General features: G+C 40.4%; 1 pseudogene; it reads right to left on the bottom strand.

The window, feature by feature from the left end:
* Nucleotides 1-2,281: 2,281 nt before the first annotated feature.
* Nucleotides 2,282-5,876, bottom strand: LOC122749907 (annotated as a pseudogene).
* Nucleotides 5,877-7,332: the final 1,456 nt, after the last annotated feature.

The raw sequence follows: 7,332 nt of genomic DNA, 5'->3' as shown, positions 1-7,332 counted from the left end.
TGGGAATCTCCTATATCAATGAAATCCCTGCTCCATTCCCTATTATTAGTATTATTTTCCCACAGTGTGGATAAATGTAGGTAAATGTTAGAAGGTCGTATAATAGAGGTGGGTGTGACAAGACCCAGTTGAGATCTACATCTCCTTGATCTACAGTTTCTAACAGACAGACCCCAACAAAATCACGATTCTTCCCTCTGGGCCCATTCTAAACCCATACAGACACAGAGGGAATAACATTTTGATTGGTGGTGGGAGATGAGGGTGGGAGGGGGAGAGATTTCACTGTTCCCATTATTCTGGTTTCAAGAAAGTTCAGGATTCAAATGACTTGACCTGAAGCGTGATTGAACCAATGAAACCATCCTAACCCAATGTTCACCACTGTGATTGAGAACAGATGCTGACAGAGATTCTAGGAGATATTGACTTACAAGTGTATCATGGATTTAATAATAATAACAAAAGCTAACATTTATATAGTACTTACTATGTTCCAGGCACTGTGCTAAACACTTTACAAATATTATCTCATTTGATCCTTACGACAGCCTTGGGAGGTAGGTACTATTATAATTCCCATTTTGTTGTTGTTCAGTCATTTCAGTTGTTTCTGACTCCTCATGACCCTATTTGGGCTTTTCTTGGCAAAGATACTAGAGTGGTTTGCCATTTTTTCTCTAGTTCATTTTACAGAAGAGGAAACTGAGGCAAACAGGGTTAAAGAATTTGCCCAGGATCACACAGCTAGTAAGTGTCTGAGGCCAGATAACTCAGGAAGATGATGAGTCTTCTTGACCCCAGGTCCAGTGCTATCCACTGTGCCACTGAAAACTGAGGTTAAGTAACTAGCCCAATGTCATACTGCTAGGAAGTGTTTGAGATTGGATTTGCACTCAGGCGTTCCTGACTCCAGGCCAAATGTTCTATTTTCTAAGCCCCTTAGATGCCTCACTTGGATCCCTGGATAACAGACCCAGTCAACCTCAAGAAGGATACAGAAAATCCTCACTGCCTTTTATTGGAGCTTCCTTTTCAATTTAACCAGAAGGAACCCGAGTCTGTTGTCTGTCCAGTCCAACACACTGGGGTTTTCTTTGTAGTTTCACTTCAGTTTCTTATTCCACAGTTTTCCTGTCATATTCTTTTCTTTTATCAATGATTTTGTTCTTGTTAAAGAATTGAAATATGCCCAGAGGCATGTTTTGAAAACCCATACCAAACTGGAACAATACTAAGTGTCCCCTGGCTCTCAACAATTCTCTTTGAGTTTTCTGAGTGGCACTTGAAGAAGGAAGTGAGAGGCCACTTGCTTCAGTGCAGAGAGTGCTGCTCTTGCATTGGTGGACCTGTCTTAGAATCCAAGCTTTGCTACTCACTATGTATTATGCTGGGGGCTGGGGAAAAAACACTGAACCTCTCAGGGCCTTTAAAGCATTGTATAAATGGCAATTGTGATTATTAATTTTCTCCTATGGCTTTTTCAGATAGGGGTTGGATGGAGGGAGGACCAGTTAGAAAATCATGGCTTCATATCTTGCCTGTGATAAATGCTAACTGCGTGACCCTGAGTAAGCCACTCAACCTCTTAGTGCTCTAAACAAGTATCTGGGACCATAAGTTATAATGGAGATATCTACTTGCATTGGTAGAGGGAGTTTCTACACTAGGGCTTACTTGTACTTCTGAAACAAAAGGGTAAGGGGTGGTCCAGGAAGCTTTCAATAGAAGGGCATTTTTTTTTTCTAAAGCAAATCTAATTATTTTTCACTAGTTGGAGGATACTTCCTGCTCAGTCCTGGTTCCCTGTGAGGCACAGCACCGAGTGAATAAGTAGTTAGATGGCAGTAGGGAATAGGATGCTAGATTTGGCAGTCAGAAAGACCTGAGTTCAAATGCTGCCTCAGTTTACTAGCTGTATGACCTTGAACACAACTTCCCTCAGTCTCAGTTTCCTCTGCTGCAAAATGGATATAAGAATAGCACCAATCTGACAGAGTTATTGAAAGGATTAAATGAGTTGATTTATGCAAAGCATTGTGCAAACCTGTATAGATGTTAGCTTTTTATTACTGTTATTAATTATTAATATTTCTTTGGTAGTTTGGCTTCTCTTGCTTGAAGACATTCCATTTCAGCCACTATTCCTTTCCCAGGATCCAGTGCTGTAATTCAAAGCAAACCTCTTGTTTTCACAACTTGCCCTGCTCGCCTTACCACGCTAAATCTCTCCCTGGATCAGGGATCACTACACAGCAAAGAGCGGAAGCCAAGGGCATATTCAAGTAGCCCCTCCCCGATTTCTCTCCCAGGCCTGCTGTGAATGGAGCAGGAGACCAAACACTGAAATGCCAGGACAATTGCAGTCACCCCGGAAGCAGCCCTTCTGATTGGCCAGGTCCTTTGGAGCAGAAGTGACCTGTAAGCAAAGGTAAGGACATTTTCCCCTCTTAAACATGGTTTATAAATAGCAGCCAAAACCTCGAGGCAGGACATTTACGTGGAAGGATTATTGCACCTTTTTGGGTGCTTTCAAGCTGGTCTAAATTTGACCACATACCTTACACTATCTAGCAGGCATGCAGGAACAATCTCTCAGAAATGCCTTGCTGGTCATGTCTTCTGGCTTAATTATAGCATAGGAGCACCCCCACTGCAGAGTGGCATTGTGTTATTGCCATAGCAGAGACTCCGTATGCCTAGGCTGCCTGGGAATTCTAGGTGATTCACTCCAAAGAGCTGTAGTCACATACTGTACAGGAAACCACCTCCTGAGTTATAACTTGTCCTCTTGCCATAAAATTAAGTGGATCTTCATCAAAGTTCAATGTAGCAATTTATTGACTATTTATTTAACAATTTATTATTTTATTCACTTATTTATTAATCACTTAATATTTATTTATTAATCATTAATGTGGAAAGTCTGCATCTTATTACAATCCAAGATGATGGTACCAACAGCCTAAAAGAGCAGGCAGCCTTTAAGTGTGTCTCTTGGCTGTTAGCTGTCCTCCTTTCACATATGGGTTGGATTCTATGGCTGTTGAGGAAACTTCTAAGATTATGTGATTCTGGACATTTGATAAAAAAAAAAAATGCTTTCTGGGGCAGCTAGGTGGTGCAGTGGATAGAGCACCAGCCCTGGAGTCAGGAGTACCTGGGTTCAAATCTGGCCTCAGACGCTTAACACTTACTAGCTGTGTGACCCTGGGCAAATCACTTAACTCCAATTGCCTCACTAAAACAACAACAAAAAAAACAAAAAATAAGGCATAAGAAGTTGAGAATAAGTATGCTGACAAGGTCAAGACCTTAAGGGGACATTAATGGTTTTACTTACATTCCTTTCTATTTAATTTAGGATTAACTAGATTTTTTTTTTTGCTATTTTGAGGAGAGAGACCTTAAGGAAAATTGTGATGTCATTGTTTTTTGTGTCCTTTTCTTCCTTTGTGGTGTCGTTTTGTTTCTAGGTATCCATTTCTCTCATCAGTTCCCGTAGTATATAGAATCCCCAATTCCCTAGAGGGAATGAGACCTATGAATATTGGTGAGTAGAGGTGATTAACAGTATCAGAAAGGGAAAAACAGAACAAAACCTAGAGAGTAGAGTCTTTTATAGAGTCAAGCTAGAGTTCACAGGATGACCCATACCAAAAGGACTACTAATAAGAAGGAGAGCAAGGGGATTGTATCCGCCATCCAGAGCTGAGGAAGCTCAAATGGAGTCAGGAAGAACACAGAAAGGAACACTGGGTCATGACCAGATCATGTCATTTACTCTGGTTGAGGAAGAGCTATGATAGCTACACTCCTCTCACCTTAATTATTCAGACATTTCTGGGGGAGGGAAGTGTATGAAACTTGGACCATCCCTAAGAGATTTAAGAGCTAGGGGCATCCCTAGATGTGTGTATGTGAAAAAGTATTATCTTATGCGAAGTTCATTATAGGGGTGAATTGGACGATGAGTTGAATTACTCTCTTTTTTTCCCGGGTGTGTTGTTGTTGTTTGTCCTTCTTCTTTTTTTTTTTTTTTTTGAAGAGAACCAATGACATCACAGGGAAATGGATTTTAGTGAGGCAAAGTTGTGCAAAGTCATCAGCCCCATTCTCTTTTTCAGAGTTATTGAAGTCCAGTGGCAAGACAAAAGGCATGATGAGGGGTGAAGACCTTGGATGAGTGGATAGCCTTGGCATCTTCAAGCTCTAAGCACTCCATGGAGCCTGCTTCATCCATCTTCATAGCCATTGGTACAAATTGTTCTCATTCCACCAGGGGAAGTCTTCACATGCTTGGAGTAGACGTCCCACTAGCTCACCAATGAGTCTGTGGTTCATTGGTTACTGTTAACCTGATTTAGCTCATCTGCCTGAACAGTTTACCATAGCCCCTGTGGCCACTGTGCATGCTACAACTTCTTGGAGCCACAGGTAAAAGTTGAGGGAAAGGTAGACACTAGCAGTGGATGGGCAACCCTGAAACGGGAATAGGAAACTGGACAGGAAATGTGAAATAGGACAGGAAATATAATAAATAATATACATAACATTTAAATGTAATAATAACATCTACTTATGAAGTCTTTTCCTTCTTCTTGGTGGAGAAAGGGGTGGTTCAAATAGATTATTTCTAAGGATATCTCTAAGTAGATCAATAAAAGCCTATCAGTGATCAGGAAACTCTCTGTCTGACCAAGAGTGACCATGAAAGTGTAGAATGGATGAATTAATTTCATCTAGAACTCCTGTGTGGACCAATCCCTTTAAAAAGCATTGTCTTGGGGCAGCTAGTTAGCATAGCAGATAAAGCACTGGTCCTGGATTCAGGAGGACCTGAGTTCAAGTCCGGCCTCAGACACTTGACACTTAACTAGCTGTGTGACCCTGGGCAAGTTGCTTAAACCCTCATTGCCCCACCAAAAAAAAAAAAGGCAAAGGAGACCATCTTTTTTTTGGAATACAGTTTGGGGGTCAGTCATAAGCCTATCCCCAGGTAGATGTAAATTTTAAAAACCTCAGCTGCCTCTACTATCCCCCAAGCTATCATCCTTTATTTCTTTCATTTGACTACCAAACTTCTGGAAAAAGCTGTCTATACATGTTCCTTCTACTCTTTTACCTCCTACCATTTCTTAAACCCTTGAAGTAGGCTTCTGTACCCATCATATGATCAATGCTTCTCTCTCCAAGATCACCAGTGATCTTTTTATTGTTAAATCCAATGGCCTTTTTCTCAGTCACCTTTTAGGTCTGTGACATTAGGCAAGTCACTTAACCTGGGTTTGCCTTAGTTTCCTCAGATGCAAAGCAGGGATAATGATAGCACCTACTATAGCAGCAGCAGTGGGCTCATTGATGATTTTGAGCACAATTAGGCCAGAGATTATTCCAGCATCTTTGGTGGCCTGACATTGGGAATCATTGAAATAGGCTGGTAATGGGACCATAGCATTTGTGACAGTCTTCCCAAGGTAAGCTTCTGCAATTTCTTTCATCTTAGTCAAGACCAAAAGTTTCTATCCAGAAGAAGTATCTTCTATGGTCTCCCCTTTGTACTCCACTTGGACCTTAGGCCTGCCTGCATCATTCACCACTGTGAAAAGCCAATGCTTCATGTCTGACTGTACAACTGCATCATCAAATCTTCAACCAATCAGACATTTGGCATTAAAAACTGTTTTAGTGGGGTTCATTGCAACTTGATTGTTTGCTGCATCACTGATTAAACATTCTGTGTCAGTGAAGGCCATGTAGCTTGGGGTAGTCCTGTTTCCTTGGTCATTAGCAGTGATCTCCACTTTCCCATGTTGGAAAACTCCAACACAGGAGTAAGTGGTGCTGAGACCAGTGCCACTATGGGACAGCACCATCACTTCTCCAATCATCCTGGTTTGAAATCACAAAGTTAAACAAGAATGCTAGCCCCGCCCCCCCAACTCATGGAACCCCTAGCTCCCTATAGGGCACGCTTATTGACATATGAGACTTAGGACTCTCCTGAGTAGGTCTACTCAGCATAAGGTACATTTAGTGACTACCCCCTTCAACATTTTAATTCAAGTTAAATTATGTTAATATGAACATCAAGGGCAATCTGGAAGGGAACAGAAGCCACAAAAGAGCATTGTGTTGGCCACGGGTATGGAAGTGGCTTTACTTGTGATGAGAAGGGAAGACTTTCAGATCTTTTTTAGACTTTTTATCTGATAAAGCTCCCTCTGTGGGTCAATGTTCAGCTGCCTGGTTGAATGAGGAATGTGAACATAAAACTTTAACATTTTTCAATGGCATATTTTAACTTGTCACACTTTAAGGTTGGCATTTTTATGAAAAGAAAAAGGGTTATTTCAGTATCTGTATGTGTAGAAAGCTAAAGTTATAATACTTCACCAGGATTTACCCAGAAATATTTTATCAGTTGATCTAATACTTAAAGTTGTTGTCATTGTTGTTGTTGTTGTTGAGTTGTATCTGGCTCTTTGTGACCCCATTTAAGGTTTTCTTGGCAAATGTACTGAAGTAATGTGTCACTTTCTTCTCCAGCTCATTTTACAGATGAGGAAACCGAGACAAGTGAGACTTGCCCATGGTTACACAACTAGTAAGTGTCTGAGGCCAGATTTGAACCCAGGAAGATGAGTCTTCCTGACTCCAGGTCTAGTTCTCTGCATACTATAGTGTCCCCTGGCTGCTCTAAAGAATATTCACATATTTCAAATGCTTTGGGTATAATGCTATTGAGATTCCATCATATTACTTTAAATTTGTTTTCTACCTTTCTCCATCTAGATTTGTTACCATGCTGATGACTTTGTATCATCTCTTATTTGGTTTGGAAGTAGCCCTGTTTATTGCTATGTTTTTTATAGGAATTAAACTTCCTGTGTTCTATGCGGTAAGAGCAGAAGGCTCCATAAAAGGAAGGAATAGTTATTCATTCTGATAGGGGAGATAGAAGGTGGCTTTCTGAGAACATAATGAATTTAGGTTGAGACATTTTAAGTACGAAGTGACAGCTGGACAACCAAGTGGAAATGGCTATTAAATAGATGGAGACAAAGTTTGTGCTTATTCATTTGTCAATAAACATTTAATGTTTCTTAACTTTTTATTTGATACTTCACATATAAAATATTGAAGATTATGCTTTTGATGTAAACTTAATGTGTATGCATGCTTTTTCAGTGGGGCAGAAAGTGACCTGGACTTTGAGTTAAAAAAAAAATCTGAATTTGAGTCCTGATTCTTTTACCTATTATGCTATCTTGGGCATATCATATAGCAATTCTCTCAACTCAAGTTTCATTATTTATAAAATGTTGGGAG

The sequence above is a fragment of the Dromiciops gliroides genome, chromosome 1 (genome assembly GCF_019393635.1).
Source record: "Dromiciops gliroides isolate mDroGli1 chromosome 1, mDroGli1.pri, whole genome shotgun sequence".
NCBI lineage: Eukaryota > Metazoa > Chordata > Mammalia > Microbiotheria > Microbiotheriidae > Dromiciops > Dromiciops gliroides.
The sequence above is the reverse complement of the archived record's forward strand: the minus strand, read 5'-3'. Positions and strand labels throughout refer to the sequence as shown.